Genomic DNA, 16781 nt, shown 5'->3' on the forward strand with positions numbered 1-16781 from the left:
ATGTTCCGTCCCATGATGTGATAGGGAATACAGTATCAATTGTTATATTTCCATGAGCTTCACTTAATTTAACAAGTATACTGACGTACTACAAAAATAGCAGGAGTAAAAGAAATAGAATATATTGAACAAACAAAAACTATATCTAATATAAATAAATAAAAAAGGTACATCTAATCATCAGACGAGTAGCCGTAAAACAATCTAACCATAATATTAACAATTCAAAGATGTATATAACTATAAGTAGCTACATAATAATAGATCTACACAATTTTATAAACAATCAAACAAAGCCGAATATAACAGTGAAAGTAAAAATACAAACGAAATAAATGAAAGACATTAATTTAACGTCAACGTTCCAAATCCGAAAAATTCCCAATTTAGAAATTCAAATTTTTATTCCAAATTCTAAAGCTGTAAACGGACTTTTTAGAACGTCAGGAGTTAAAGCGTACGTGCTACGAGCGTGTCAGGTTAGCGTAGCGTATTCCAATCACCATGATGTCACCCTCGGAGGCTGTGGCCCGCACGTTTCGTACACGCCACATTTTGTATGCACCACGCACATACATTTCACATGTGACATTTGACATGACAAGGTTCAACGGTCGAAATTGGTATTCGAAAAACTTCAGACGAATGCAACACGTTCAAGATTATACATAATGCGTACGTCCTTAGTAAATCAATTTTGATTTTGATGCACCACTATCCATAATTCTTTTTATTTATCGACGAAATAATTTCACTATAGGTAAGAAAAATTCATTAATTTATTCCCAGTGTAATAAGGTAGAATATCCTAAAGCAATATAACCTAGATCTAAAACATTCAACGCATAATACCTTTCGCGTCGTCAAGGACAGGAAAAAATGGAAACAAGTCGTGAATAACATTGATGAAAGAAGCAGCGACCTTGCGGAAGGTAATGCTTTACTGAAAGACCTTATGCATAACGTTTCAGCCAGATCGTTGAATGAGCTTCTTTAGCATATTCAGAAAAAAAAGAAAAACAAAATGTGTTAAAACATACGATATGTTTTAACACATTTTTTTTTCTCTTCTTTATATAATCAGTATTATTTGTTGACATTTGACCTTTCAGGAAATGGATTTCCAAAAATATATTTTTTATTATATTTCGCAATATCAAACCATAAAAATAATTGCATCATTAACTTTTCTACATTCACGCATTGTATAACAGTTAAAGGTCATCACCATTAAAATACCATATACAGTGGCCTTGAACCTCGAAAGTTGAAGGACAAGGTTGGATTACTTAACGCAAACATTTGTTCCAGTGTTTGACGCAACGGCCAAGCCCCGTCAGGCATACTGAGCGGCAACGGCAACCAATATGGAGACTTTGACGAATGCCTCAGCGTGGATGGTGCGGTGCGCGGGAGTACTGCTTAGCTTCTCTTCTGCTTAGCTTCGAAGACAAGAAGTATGAGAAGTTGGACTACTTGGTGCACAGCGGACATTATATTAAAAGCAATATTACTGATGTAAGTACTTTCATTTTATTTTGTATATACGATGTTTTCCTTCACCGTTAAATCGAGCGATAATTCAAAAAGGATACACACATAACTCTAGACGTTCTGACTTCAGAGTTATGTGTGGTGCCTGGGTTTTGAACCTGCGGAGATTCATCTCGGCCATCCGTTCCACTCCACCTAGGCTGTCGCCGCTCTCAAATTTGATTACAACAATTGAAACCCAGACTAACTACGTCTTCGAAGAATACTGATCCAATGACTATCTTTTCATAGTCGAATAAGCCATTTTCAACATTTTTCAACACGGAGCTGTACTCGTATTTCTAAACTGAATAGGCGACTAAGAAATGTTTTGCGGTTTGAATTTCGCTTTGAAATATCACAACTAGTCCATTGAAATGTTACATTTTTGGCCTTACCTTGCGTTTTTAGAGGACGCAATTTTATTTTTGAAGTGTAGGAGGGTCAGTCTAAAGCTAAAACCAAGTTTGTGGGGTCGCCACCCTTGTCCCACGGCCGCCATCTTGAAAATAGGGGTTGAATTGGTTTTGATGTATCTCTTAAACTATTTATCTGACAAAAAATGTATGAAAATTTTTTGTTGCAAATTAAATTCTCTACAACTTTGGTCTAGTAACTTTTGTCGTAGAACTATAAATAAAAAAGTTATAAGCGAAAATGTTAAGAAATTCAATGTTAAGCAATGTCCATTGCAACGTCATCAGAACGTGTGTTTATAAGGTTCATAATACTTTTTTGTACTCTCATTAATACCCAAATACCCAAGGGACCATTAGGGAACAAAAGATCATCTGCCTGCTATTATTATTATTATTTCTAACCTCTTATTGTAAGAATAGCTGATAATATTTTTTATTTATAGTTCTACGACAAAAGTTACTAGACCAAAGTTGTAGAGAATTTCATTTGCAACAAAAATGTTCATACAATTTTTTGTCACATAAATAGTTTAAGAGATACATCATAAAACCATTTCAACCCCTATTTTCAAGATGGCGGCCGTGGGACAAGGGTGGCGACCCCACAAACTTGGTTTCATTACTGACCCCACAAAAAATAAAATTGCGTCCTCTAAAAACGCAACCCCAAATGTAACTTTTCAATGGACTAAACAATTTATTTGCCTGAAGCGCCACTGATTCCAATTGTCATAAATAAATACATTTTATATAGCAAATCGTAATTCCTTACTAGTATATAAAGAACGATAGCAATGTCATTTAAAAGACATGCGTTGGTATTAAAATGTTACTACGGAAGTTTCGGAGTTTGGGGACATCAATTGTACTTCATTGTTTGAATAAATATTACCAACAATTAGGCGATCGACTCATCGGTCTTCAAACGGTGTATTCGGAATAACAGACAAAGCAATGACTTTGATTTGATGATTTCTTATGTTTACGCGAATGTTAGACATTTTTATAAAAGTCTTTTCGGATTTTACCGTGATTTTTTATATATAACAATTATTAATTATAAAGAATATATGATTCTAAAATGTATGTAGATTGTAACGTTGAGATTTCGGATATCTTACACCTCAGTACCCCCGTGACCACGAAGGCTGCAGTCTACGAAACTACGAAAAATATAAAAATAGTTTAATTTTAATGTTTGGAAATATGGTGTTATGCTCAACCATTATTTCTTGTAAAATGCCAACAGACGTAACACAATCTATGAGGTGGTAATGGATAGTACAGTAAGGTTATTATGCCTACCATCGCTAACATTCAGCCAAGGTTAAATTAATCCACATTACTGAAAAATATTTTTCAAAAAGGTAAATTTCTAGAATATTCAATTGCTTTTTTCTGTAAATAATTCTATAAACGTTTTAATTGCATATTCGTAAAATAATATATGATAGTGATCAAATAGTTTTAATTAATTACGAGCTATTACTATGAAAGCTAATTAGCCCTTTTATTTAATGTCTGATGGATAGCATGGTATATTTTTTATTTATGAGAGTAATCCAACATAGCCCACCATCCATGTTTTTATGTTGAAATGTAAAACCTACTACGTGTTTTCTTGATGAAATTTGTCTAATTTAGCTCTGAAAAGTGAAAAGTAATCACTGATATAGTTGACCGAGTACGATCAATGACAGTTTGCGACCACCAATACTTATTACGATAAAAATGATGACCACAAACTAAAAAGTTGTTTAATAGAACTATGTTCAGTAGTTGACCACAAGATCCCTAAAAGTATTTTTACTTTCATTCACTCAGTAAAAAATCAGATTATTATTTATTAACATTTAATTTATAGTCAAAATTAAATACAATATTTTTTATCTATAAGAGTTGCATTATTACTGTTACGTTATTGTTAAAATAGTAGTCGCAATCTAAAAACATTGGTCGCGAACTGAAGTAAGTCATCGTAAACTAAAACTTTGGCTTTTTTGCAGGTTTCCCCCTTTTGTTACAATTACTATGGCCGCCATTTATTCTACATGTAAAATACGTATATTTTAAGTTGATTGAAGTTAACAATTTAACTATGTGAGCGGTAACTGACACATCGAACCAGCTTCTACCGTGCGTTGAAAATATGCATAGGTATTTCTTAAAAGATATGAATATTCATTACCAACACAGTATGTGTCTTATTACAAAAACATGCTCATTAGACTATTAAATATTACACATTGCACAAAGCTAAATTATTCAAATAAATGCGAGAAAGATTTCAATATAGAAATGCATTTAAATGACCTTGCAGTTGATTCATTTTAATTTCAAAACAGAGGATGCGAATTACGAATATATTTCCTCGTTTATCACATTTAGAACCAATGGCGGGTTGGGAGACATTTTGAACGAACTCAACAAAATGTAATAAATTCATATTTCAGGAATAAAATCTTGTTAATATTTTTTTGTAATTATTTGTATTTTTATATAAAACCAAAAAAAAAGTTAAAATCTTTTTCTTAAAATTACTTGAAAAAAAAAAATTTTTTAAATATATATTTTACGCATCATTAAGTAGATTAAATTTAATACAATTATTCAAAAAGATATATATTCTCTACAAACTTTATAAACCGTTCCGACTAAGCGCCGTTTTCGATCCATCGTAAAAATGGTTCAATCAGAATATTTTTTGACAGGTTTACAAAATACTCTCTTTATTGGTTTATTTTCGGGATCGAAAGGAAGATTAAGATTGACATCGTTTTGGAAACCGGTCGGTTAGCTTTAGGCAGGCCGCGCAGCTCGTCTCCATCCATCCAACAGCTTGTACGACAAACTTCACACAGTCTCCGGTGCAGAGTAATCATAAAACATTTAATGTGGATAGGGCACGACCTTATTGCCTTTTAACGGACACGATTCCAAATTAAACAAAAAACAGTAATAATATTAGGTGATCGAATCCAAGACCTCAGCACGGCATTGACACGCAAACAATTACGCTACAGAAACAGAAAATTTAGTATCAAAATATATGCGAGTATACGTCAATCCGCAACCATCTGAACTTCATCCCAATAATGTGGCAAATGCAACATTTCCAATGGACGTAGTTTCGTAAACTCTGTTGCAATTTGAATGCAGGCTGGTCGGTACCCTGACCTTCGCAAAAGCTGCTTTTGTTGCGAGATTCGACCTTGCTTACACAACCCACCCCGTATGGGATACATGTCTGGCCGCTCTTAAACCTGCTGGCGTGAATTTTTTGTACACGGCTTCAGATTTTTTCATATCAGGTACATTGGCTATTGGTTATAACAAAGTGGAATTAAAAACAGTTTGTTTTTTACATTAAAATGTAATTGCATTATTTAGTTCACGTTGGAATAGTTGTAATACTACATAAACATGCATATCTACATCACATAATCTAGATTTATATACAATTAATAATACTCATCTAAATTTATGTCTTAGCATCAATCGAACTTGAAATTCGGTAATACTAATTTAAAATTTAAATAAATTTAAAATTTAAATACTATTGCTTTCGCACATTTACTTCTAGAAGCCACCTTGAAATCATGCCATCCTTTTTGAAAAATGTTGCTCAAACAAGATATTGGGCCTACCAATACCAGAGTAATCTCACGAAACTAATAAACATAGTTACATAAATCGTTTAGATCTCTTAGAAGAATCCTTTATAGACCTACCGATATTCTAAACGGAAAATTAGCTTAATATTAATATTACACCTTATATAAAACAATCAGTTTATGTAATATTCATAGGTTTTTCAAATCAGAAGAAATGAGCCCGTTTCTCTCCAGATTTTAGGCCACTCAAAAACGCAAAATACTGCGTACCACCGCGCTACGTTAGTCATTGCAATTCATAATCCATCTACTTAATCAGCAGTCCTTTCTACTCTCTAAATTATAGCTCAATTTGAACACTATAAAATGTATCTAATTCCCGAGCAAAACCATATTAAAGTCGTAGAAAACTAAATATCAACAATTTTTAAAAACACCTCACGTTTACCAAACTTTGTTAAATATTCTCAAGCAAAGAAAACGACATTAAAATCGCGGAAAACTAAATATAAATCATTTTTAAAATCTCCTCATGTCCCAAGCGCTGTTAAAAGGGAAATAATTATTTTAGGCTAACTTTATTAAGGCCCTACCCCCAGTAAAATGTTACGCTAACAGTATTAGAAACTATCTATTCAAAATTTATAATACACAAGGAAAAAATAAACATATTTCTACAATATGTCATCTTTACTTTGGTTGTTAATTTATACTCTGTGTTTTTATACTTTAGATATTGTTTTGATAATTTTATAATCAAAATGACGCTAAATATTGATTCCGTGCATCTCCTTAAGAACACATAATTTTAATGTGCGACCAACACTATTAGTTAGACAATTTACTAAGAAACATATCGGTAGTAAAAAATTAAAAGAACCTAAAATTGATTTTTAATTTAATTATTCGTAAATCTGTACATACTCCCGGCCGTAACACATGCGTCGTAAAAGTATGGAACAATAATTCAAGGTCGTTTGCTTAGTAGAAGGCCTTAATCTTAGAACCGTAAAAAAACAAACGACGTACTAAAACAATGTAGCAGTTCCTATCAGACCAAAAATTTATGAATGACGTAAGTCACAAACGGAACACAGAACCAAGGACAGGCTTTTAAAATTCAGCCCGCGACATTGACAATACTAGACAACAAATAGAACAATGGTCGTTAACAATTTAATCTAGCAATAAAACTATATAAAGCGTGAATAATTTGCAAATTATTACGCGAATAACTTAATTTTGTAGACGCAAATCTCAAATTAAGGTAAAGGAAGTGTTTATGTGCAAAATAAATGCCATTAATCAATATCATGGAAAAATTAGTTGCTGTCTGCTGATCCCTTTGAAAAATACAATTCTAAAGGGACGTAAAAATATTTTTACCAGCCTCCTTGATCTACTCAAAGGAATTTTCTATTTTAACATGATACTTTCAGCAGTAGTATAGTGGGGAAAGATTATATTTTTAGAAAAGGAATTCGGCATAATATATAGCTGCTAATATGCATGAATGATAGTGGTGATAGCCTACTTGGGTGTGGAACGAACTGCCAAGACGAATGTCCGCAGGTTCAAATCCCAAGGGCACACACCTCTGACTTTTCTAAAATCATGTGTGTATTCTTTGTGAATTTATCGTTCGCTTTAACGGTGAAGGAAAACATCGTGGGGAAACCTGTACGTCTGAGAAGTTCTCTATAGGAATTTCGAAGGTGTGTGAAGTCTACCAATCCGCACTAGGCCAGCGTGGTGAACTAAGGCCTAATCCATTCCATTAGTAGAGGAGGCCCGTGCTCAGCAGTGGGCAAGTATGTAATACAGGGCTGATATTATTATTTATATTATGCATGAATGCGGTCTGTTAATCGTTCTTATGATAATTACATTCTCTGTAAAGGGAAGCCGGCAGAAATCGGGTTATACATCGCCACTGCAGAAGTACCGTGAACCGTCTCCTGGTATTATGGGTCTCCATTACCTCACAATATGTTATATAGATATATAGATGGCCTGACGTACAAAACATTCAGTTGAACCCTTCACATTCCAAATTATTTTTAACTAAAACATACACATGGAAAACAACGTATTAAACATAAAATATTGCATCAATGCTGAGCCAGCACCTACACCATCCGACCGGTCGGTTCAATGAACTGCACGCATTGCCACACATTTTGTCTATTCTAGTTACTTCAGCATTATAACAATTATATGCACTTTTTTGTTGCGCTAGCAAATTAGCAGGTATACTTGATGCCAAGCGATATCATCGCCCATAAACGCTCGCAGTTCTAAGTAAATTATGGGTGCACTGCTGGCCATAAAGGAAAGAAAAAGGTATTAAGTAAGGGTATTTAAGCTTCATTTTTAGTTAGCGACAATAACCAGCATAATTTTACTACCTTTATTCTAGAAGAATATAAATTGATGTTTCGTATTTATATCGACCATGATAAACACTTGAATAACGAAGCGAGCAATCATCCCTTTATAATAAACAGAATAATAATACCAACCCTGTATTATGTACTCCCCACTGCAGGACAAGCTCCTCCTATACTACTAAAAGGGTTTAGCCCTTGTCCACTACGCTGGCCTAATGCAGGTTAGAAGACTTCACACATTTTTTTAAAGAATTCTAAATTCTGTAGGTTACCTCACGATGATTTTCTTTACCAAAACGTACGCAAGTAACTTCGAAGTCAGAGGTACCTTCTGTTTTGAACTTGAGGACATTATCTGGTTAGACCGTTCCATTCCTAATTGGTCTATCGTGCATTTAAGTCACCGACCTGCCTACTCATTCAACAACAACAACAGCATCAGAACATCAAAACACAAAACACTGCTTACAACGCTTTACTCCGCCTATCATCCTAAGACTTCAAATATTAACTCCCATGTTGTCCGGTAATTACGGACACAATCGATTTAACTTGATACAATAATTTTTTGTTCCTATTAGCCGCGGTGGACACTATGGCAAGCAAGTCATCTCACACGTGTATTGTGTAAACTTGCCTCACGATTGGAAAAGAAACTGATCTAGATTCCTACAATTTGAGCGATTTTAAACTGGATCTTTCTATGCCTACACCATATCGTTATAGCGACCTATAGTTCGTTTTATTGTTTGAACGTGGTAATCTATAAAATTCCTGTTCAATTGTTGAAAATCATTTTACTACTAAGAAGTTACATTTTCCCTTATATACAGATTGCTATCCTTTTTTAATCTACGATTTCAACGCAGATGGAGGTGCAGCAAATTCTTTAAACAGATGCCATTAGTTAGACGCAACATTCTAGCCGGCGTCAAACATCACAACAGAACGTATCAATTGTATCGAGAACACGCAAAACGTTCCCAAGGTTGCTCACTTAATATTCTAAAAGCACCCGTCTGTCAACCAGCTTATTTGGTCTCCGAACTGATTTTGAATCACAATTGTTATTGCAAAACGAGCCCTTGACAAAGCCTGCTATCGAAAATGGTGGATAAGAAGAATTGGCGCAATGCACTTCCAATTTGGTATCTTATTGTTTAATGACAATCGTGTTGATATGCATTTAAACGGTTACAAAAGCCTTATTGATTACAAAGGAGTGATAAAAACAATGGTTGGTATTTAAATGTATTTAATACTTTATGACCACAATAGAACAAAAGTGTTGATACTGGAGTTGTTATTGATGTTTAACATCACATTTTGTACTCAACCTTTATAAGACTTCGATCGATTTTTTTGGTAGGTCTCTAATATGTGAGAGCCCGCCTAGATAGGTACCACCGCAATGTCTATTTCTGCCGCCAAGCATCAATATGTAGTCACTGTTGTGTCCCGGTTTGAAGGACATTGTAGCCAGTGTAACTACTGGATATAATTAGACTTAACATCTCATGTCTCAGGATGGCGAGCGCAGTGAAATACCAAATAATTCAATGTGTTGGATTGTGTTTCTACTGTTTATGGGCTGTCGTATTGCTTACCATCAGGCGAATGACAAGCTCGTCTCGTCATTCAAAGAAATACAAAAAAACGTTCTAATTCCTCACATCAATTATTTTTAAATGATCCAGATATTTTTTCCACAAAACTATAATGCCTCTTTTGCTTTTAAACTTATCTCAATAAAACAATATATAAATTATCAAAAACAATTGCTACATAACTTAAGCACTCAACTGTCAACTTTACAAAGGGCACGAGGTCTAAGTACCGTAAATTATTATAACAACTTAATAAGATAAACTCTTAAGCCTCAAGCAAGTATTACAAAATGAAGTACATCTATATATAATATGTTATTTCAATATTTTGTATTTGTATTCTTTTGAAATAAAAGCAATATGTTGTTGCTCTGAAAAAGATATTTTTATTATAATAATTTTCATACTTTACATGTATAGATCTTACTACCATACTAATAAATGACAGAATCCGCGCTGCATATTTATAGTTAAGACAGGACAACGTCTGTCGGGTTAGCTAGTATTACAATAACAATAATTGCATAATATTTAATAACGATTGATTAGTCGACATCACGCCTGAGACAATCTCACACGTCTACAACATATATTACAAATACATTAAGCGTGGAATCAATTACATTGTTACTGTTTATGTATTGTTCAAGGTCTGTTTTCCTTAGAGAGTAAGGCTCTGTTAATTAATTGATGTAAGGAGACCTGCATCGCCCTATTGTCCTGGTATTAGATTACTGCTGGTGATACAGCTATCATAAGGAAATAGGATGTTTCTACATATTTATTTATGTAATTGTTAGATTCGTACTTTTTTACTGGTTATGATTTCTCATGTTCACGCGAATGTTACACATTGAAAGAAAACTATTTTGCGGATTTTATCGCGGCTATGTAGGTAAGAATATTGTAATTTTCCCTCAACGTTTCACGAGAAGGACTGATGTGCTGGTCGTCCGAAAGGTCAAAGTTACTATAACTACCTAAAAATGGTATAATTGTAAAATGTTTGGTTATAAATATTAATTTAACTCAATTTTAAAAAATAGAGTTACGTCGTACGTACCGTAGAAATGATTATGAGTACTTTTCAGGTATTTGAATCTGCGGACATTCGTCTGGGTAGTCCGATCCATTTCTAATTAAGATAATTCATACTAATAAATTAATATTCTTAAAGATCCTTACAGAGAGAAATGTTCAGATCTTTAACAATGATTTACCATTACCTTTTATTGTTATATTTATAATGAAAAAACACAAATAATTATGACACACTAATTAAAATATTCGGACGTAAGTTCACCTTTAAGAGTTGGGAAATTTTAATCAAAACTGTTAACAACGAGTTCGCATTTCGATTCCAAACATTTCGCATTCGCATATAATAATAAAATTTGATACACTTAATTAAAATTTATGAATTTTAAGGATATTAACGCATGTGATGGCATATTTGTTAAGCGTTGCAACACTTAGTTACAAATATATCGTAAACTCACTCTTGTGATGTGCAATTATAAAGGATTTGAGTTATACGGCCTTGATTATAACTTAAATATTAATATGATATGATAGCATATTTCTTTAATGTTACAACACATAGTTATAAATACGTAAGTTAACGCCTGTGATGGGAAATTATAGTGGATTTAACTGGCTTAGTAACAACTTAAAACTGTTTAACGCCTGTGATGAGCAATTATAGAGGTTTTAAGATATATGTTTTGACTGCCTCGGTGGCGTAGTTGTATTGCACGTCCGGTACAATAGCGCTCTGAGGTCCTGGGTTCGAATCCCGGGTCGGGCAAAGTGATATTTGGGTTTTTCTGCTCAGTATCAGCTCTTGAGTCTGGAATTTGTGCCCGATATGGCGATAGGCTCGCCCCTATCACATCATGGGACGGAACATACTTGGCGAAAAGTGGGTGCCCTAGTTGCGTTTCTGCATACCTTCGGGGATAAAATGCGTGATGTTATGTTAAGATATACAGGCTTGGTAGCAACTTAAAACTACTTTTGCAGGTGGTAGGATATATTTTATATCCGCCCGTAAGCAACCATCGTACACAAGGTGTTAAAACCCCATAGTGACCCACTTAAGTATGTCGATTTCGAGGATCAACCTGTGTATATACAATTACAACAGGCCAGCATAATTGTGTCGACTGCCGAGGGTAATCATCTCTCGTCACTCGACATTCTATTGGACCCCACTCCACTTACCATCAGGTACAGTGGGGTCACTTTGTCATGCACGTATAAAAAAAGAATACGTAATTTAGGTACTGCTTATAATATATGAGAAGCAAGTTAGCTAATAATTGTAAAATGTAGGTAGATATTGTAACTTTGACTTTACGGATGAACAACACCTCTGTCCCCTGTGACCATGAAGGCTGCAAAACGTCGGGAGAAAAATAAAATACAAAAAAACGCGATAGAATCCGAAAATTTGTTTAATTTGAATGTCTAACATTCGCGTAAACATTAAAAATCATTAAGTTAGCTAAGTACTAATTCATTGCCTATTTCTGCAGCTAAACAGCTGCAAGGCTGGAAGATATTGTTGCCGATGTAATACCACTCTTAAAGAAACATGTCAGGTCTCATGATGAACCCCACCCTCCCCCAGTGCAGTGCCAAATGCAACTTTATCAGTCTTGTGATCTTGTCACATAAGACGACTTATTGCAATTGACGTTTATTCTACCCTTATTGTCAATTGGTTATAACTTTCGGAGCACAAATTTGATCTTGATCTTCTGTCCGATACTGTTTAGTATCTTTGTTTAAAACTTAATTCTACTTTTGTTATAGATGGGCCATAGAGTGCCCAGGTTCTCCAGTTTGCTGTGGGGCGTCTGCATACCAAGCTCCTGCAGCAGCTTTGACTTGGAGGAGGAGCTGTCCCAGAGGCTGTCGGGTCTTGAGTATCAGTCCGCGTACACAACACCATGTGTACGGTGAAGGACGTCAGACGACCTTACTCCTTTGGAAAGGCGCTATCTATGTAAGTAAAATTAATAAAATCAGATATTTAGTAACAAAAGAAAGTAAAAATGGAAATTAAAACATTTGTAGCGAAAACATCGGGTTATTAAACTCAGAATCAATGATTATTTGTTTATAGAAGTAATTTTTAATCTTGTTAAACATACATACTCAGTAACATTTTATATCCTATTTAGACTAACTGCCACTAACAAAAGCTACTATATTATTATTAAACACATTACCATCATTGTGATATTGAAATGCATAACGGCCTTTACAATTGGCAACGTGACCGTATCATTGTCGAATATCAGGCAGGATTAAACTTGGTGTAAATAATTTGACATAATAATTATTGCCGTATTTCGCCATACTTAACCATTTATGATAATCGGTATCATGCAAAGTTTAAGGTTTTAATCAAATTAATATCAAAAATGATTTGCGAAGTCATCCAGAAGGTTCGTGTCACTCAAATACGCTCAGTAATTATATACATATAAATAATTAAACACATAATAACATTGTAACAAGCCAATGTCATTTACATGTACATTTTAGATAATAAAGAAAAACTAAATTGAGCAACAGAAACCAAAACAGTTTTTAGAATTTTACTCTGTCCGTATGTTTGTACACGCATCATTAAAAAAACAATTGCATGGAATTGAATCCAGCTTTCGCCAACACCGCTAAAGATCTAACTTGAAATATAAGCTCCATTATATCCAGGAAAACGTAAAGCGAGACTATTTTATCCCGAAAAAACGTTTTCACGGGAGCGAAGCCTCCAGCAACACCTACTATAATTTAATAATTAATAACGTATCAATTATTATAAAAATGCAATTACCTTCCAGAACTTTCTTCCTTGCAATATTACTACTGCTGAGTCTGGGAACGATATTCGACGACGGCAAGGAAGGGATGACGAATTTCGAGAAATTGCTAAACGCGTTCTCCTTGAAGAGGAATTTGAAGAAGGTGTTTGATTTGTCAGACTCGCCGACGAAGGTGAAGGGAATCGACGCTTTCAGAGGAATGAATGCGTTCGCGTTGCTCATCGCTCACAAATCTATGGCGATGGCTCATAGCCCCTACGTCAATAAAGTCAGCTTTTCTGAGGTTAGTGTCTTTATACTTTATTTTATTTCCAGCAGACTTAACACTACGATTACAATAATTTTAATATGTTAACTTCATAGCCATAAATGTAAAGCCCAAATTAGGAAACTCAACATGCACATAATTTAAACTAAAAGTGACTTAAGCGCAGCAAATTATACACAATACAATTTGGAGACGTTCAAGCAATATGTCAGACTATATAAATCTTGTAGTAAAGTTAAAATATATATTTAAAGAAAATAACTCACATAAAAAGAAGCTAAAAACTGTGCAGGCTGTAGCTAAGAATAAGCATTCCATGTTATACGGCAGTGGTTTCTAACCTTTTCAATATTGTTACCCCTGTAAGCTGTAGATAACGAATTTTACCCCGCCTTCAAAATGTTATCAAAACAAACAATACAAGCAAATACAAACATCTTTATCACTACATAGTATAAAACAAAGTAGCTTTCTCTGTCCCTATGTATGCTTAAATCTTTAAAACTAGGCAACGGATTTTGATGCGGTTTTTTTTAATAGATAGAGTGATTCAAGAGGAAGGTTTATATGTATAATAATAACATCCATTAAATAGTGGAGAAATACTGTTATTTTGTTATATTATACCCGTGCGAAGCCAGAGCGGGCCGCTTTGTTTTTATATACAACGTACACAGTTTTTCTGTAGTGGATTTAGTATCAGCATTGCACCCGTGCGAAGCCGGGGCGGGTCGCTAGTTAATCATAAATTGCACAACAGCCTTACAATTTAAAGTCAGCTCTGTTATTTCTTTTTAATTTTACGATCCTATAATTAGGTTCTTTGTTACCTCCGTGAAATAGCTGATTTACCACCGCGGGGGTAATTACCCCGAAGTTATGAACTCAGATTATATGGGGTGGAATTTGATGAGCTCGATTACCTTCAAATGGCTTATCCCGTTTGCCACCAATCCAATTTGAAGTAACACCAAAAATATTCCATATATTTTCCAATTATTTCCTCCACTTTACCCCAATTACAGTGCAATTAAAAGTTTACAAGTTTTAATAAATTGTCTGTTAACACTCCTTAATTGACAATTTATTAACACCTACAGGGTGTTTCTCGGTGTTAAAGCGTAATAGATAAAGGTGAATTATTGGATTCCATTTAATGTAGCACTCGGTGAATCGCCGAGTACTTTTAGAGGATTATCTTTGATCGCCAGCCGTGCCCGAAACGGATTGTTTGAAAGCTGTGAAATCTATCAAATGCTTTCTATTTGAGTTTTATTAACTTTATTGGATTACTGTTTCGGGAAAAACTGGTAATTGTTCGTCGTCTACTTGTTTTTTGTGACATAATCCTGTAAAATTCGGTTAAAATTATAAATTATTATTTTCGTTGCTTTAAGGGTGATATTTCTGTCTACTTATAAATGGGCTGAATACATAAAAATAACATTTAATCTATTTTATTATAAATGTCATTTTTAAATTGTCGACAGATAACTTTTGTCCAAAGTACCTTAGTCTGAATGGGGAAAATTTTACTGAAACCCTTACGGCGCGGTCTTAGCACCAGAGTTTGCCCGTTCTTCTCTCATGAGAACTGCTTTCCGAACTGGTGGTAGAGTTAATATTGACGAAATTTACAGATTCAAATAAAATATTTCATTTAAATTGGTGGCTGCCTCGGTGGCGTAGTTGTACGGCATGCGCGGTACGGCAGCGCTCTGAGGTCCTGGGTCCGAATCCGGGTCGGGCAAAGCAAAATTGGGGTTTTATGCTCAGTATCAGCCCGGAGTCTGGAATTTGTTTCCGATATGGTGACAAGCTCGCCCCTTAGCACATCATGAGACCGAACACACTTGACCAAAAGTCGGTGCCCTGGTTGTGTTTTTTCATACCCTTCGGCGATAAATGCGTGGTGTATGTTTGTTTTGTTTGTTTATATTTAAATTGGTCTGTAGCAATGTCCCTCCAGGTCTAACTAAACTAACTTTCCAGGTGTTTGGCATGCCATGGGCTGTAATCGGTCGTTCAGCAATACTATATACAGACAGCTTCTTGTACCTAAGTGGATTCCTAAACGCCCACAACCTTCTACAAGAACTTGACAGGAAAGGAACCATTGATTTGAAGAACAGATTGGTTGGAAGGTGGTTCAGGTAAATTGGGTTTCATATCTAGGTCCCATAAAAAAGGGTTGTGTTGTTAGTATGTATGTAACCTGCTTTAAACAGGTCCGTCTGATCTCTTTAGGGGAGGCCTATGTTCAGCAATGGACTTTATGTGGCTGATGATGATTATGACAGTCAATCTAATGTTTATTGAGGGATATTGCGGATAAAAAGTAGATAGATAACCCTTTATTGAACACCACATAAGTAAAAAACACATACACAAACACACTTATGAACTATAGCTTGGTTAAAATGGTCAGTCTTAGCGCTAAAAGCGATATCTTCCAGACAATTATAGGAAAGAATTATTTCTTCTGAGAATTTGGGGTGTGAGTATATATATATAATTAACAAATAAAATACATAAGTAATACTAACAGTAATAATAAATAAATAGGTAATAAATTCTTTGAAAATAGATAAATTGCGTATTTAGGCTACAATTAAACTAATTTGGAAATGAAAATAGTAAACATCTTCGTTACCTATATCAAAAACTACCATCAAATAGACACCATCACGAATTGAATTTTAAGATTATTTTCAATTGTTTGCTCAATATTAACAAATTATAATTCGTTTATGGATATGCACCTGCCAAATAAAGTTGCACCAAATTAGGACCTTTTTTTAAAATCCGGTAAAATCATAACGGTAGCTTATTTGTGACGGTAATAATATTTTCAGATTTAAGGGTTTTCCAAAAGAATCCAACACAAGTCCGGCACGCTAATGGAACAATTAAACTGATCTACTAAACAATTAACCATTAATTGAATTTTAATCGCATCTGTCATTCACAAAATTGTGCACGTGTTTTTGAAATATCCGCGTTGAGATACATTGATGTATGATTGGCGCTAATTCTAGTTTCAAGCAAAAAACAAGCTGAAATCTTCTTTAATACTGAAAATTACTTTCTGCGTCTTACCTAGTGCCTAAACCA

At 34.4% G+C, this 16781-nt stretch overlaps 1 pseudogene; it reads left to right on the forward strand.

Annotated features, from left to right (window-relative positions):
* Positions 1–1311: 1311 nt before the first annotated feature.
* On the forward strand, positions 1312–15843 carry LOC119192674 (annotated as a pseudogene).
* Positions 15844–16781: the final 938 nt, after the last annotated feature.

The sequence above is a fragment of the Manduca sexta genome, unplaced genomic scaffold, assembly GCF_014839805.1.
Source record: "Manduca sexta isolate Smith_Timp_Sample1 unplaced genomic scaffold, JHU_Msex_v1.0 HiC_scaffold_3064, whole genome shotgun sequence".
In the NCBI taxonomy this organism is placed as follows: Eukaryota; Metazoa; Arthropoda; class Insecta; order Lepidoptera; family Sphingidae; genus Manduca; species Manduca sexta.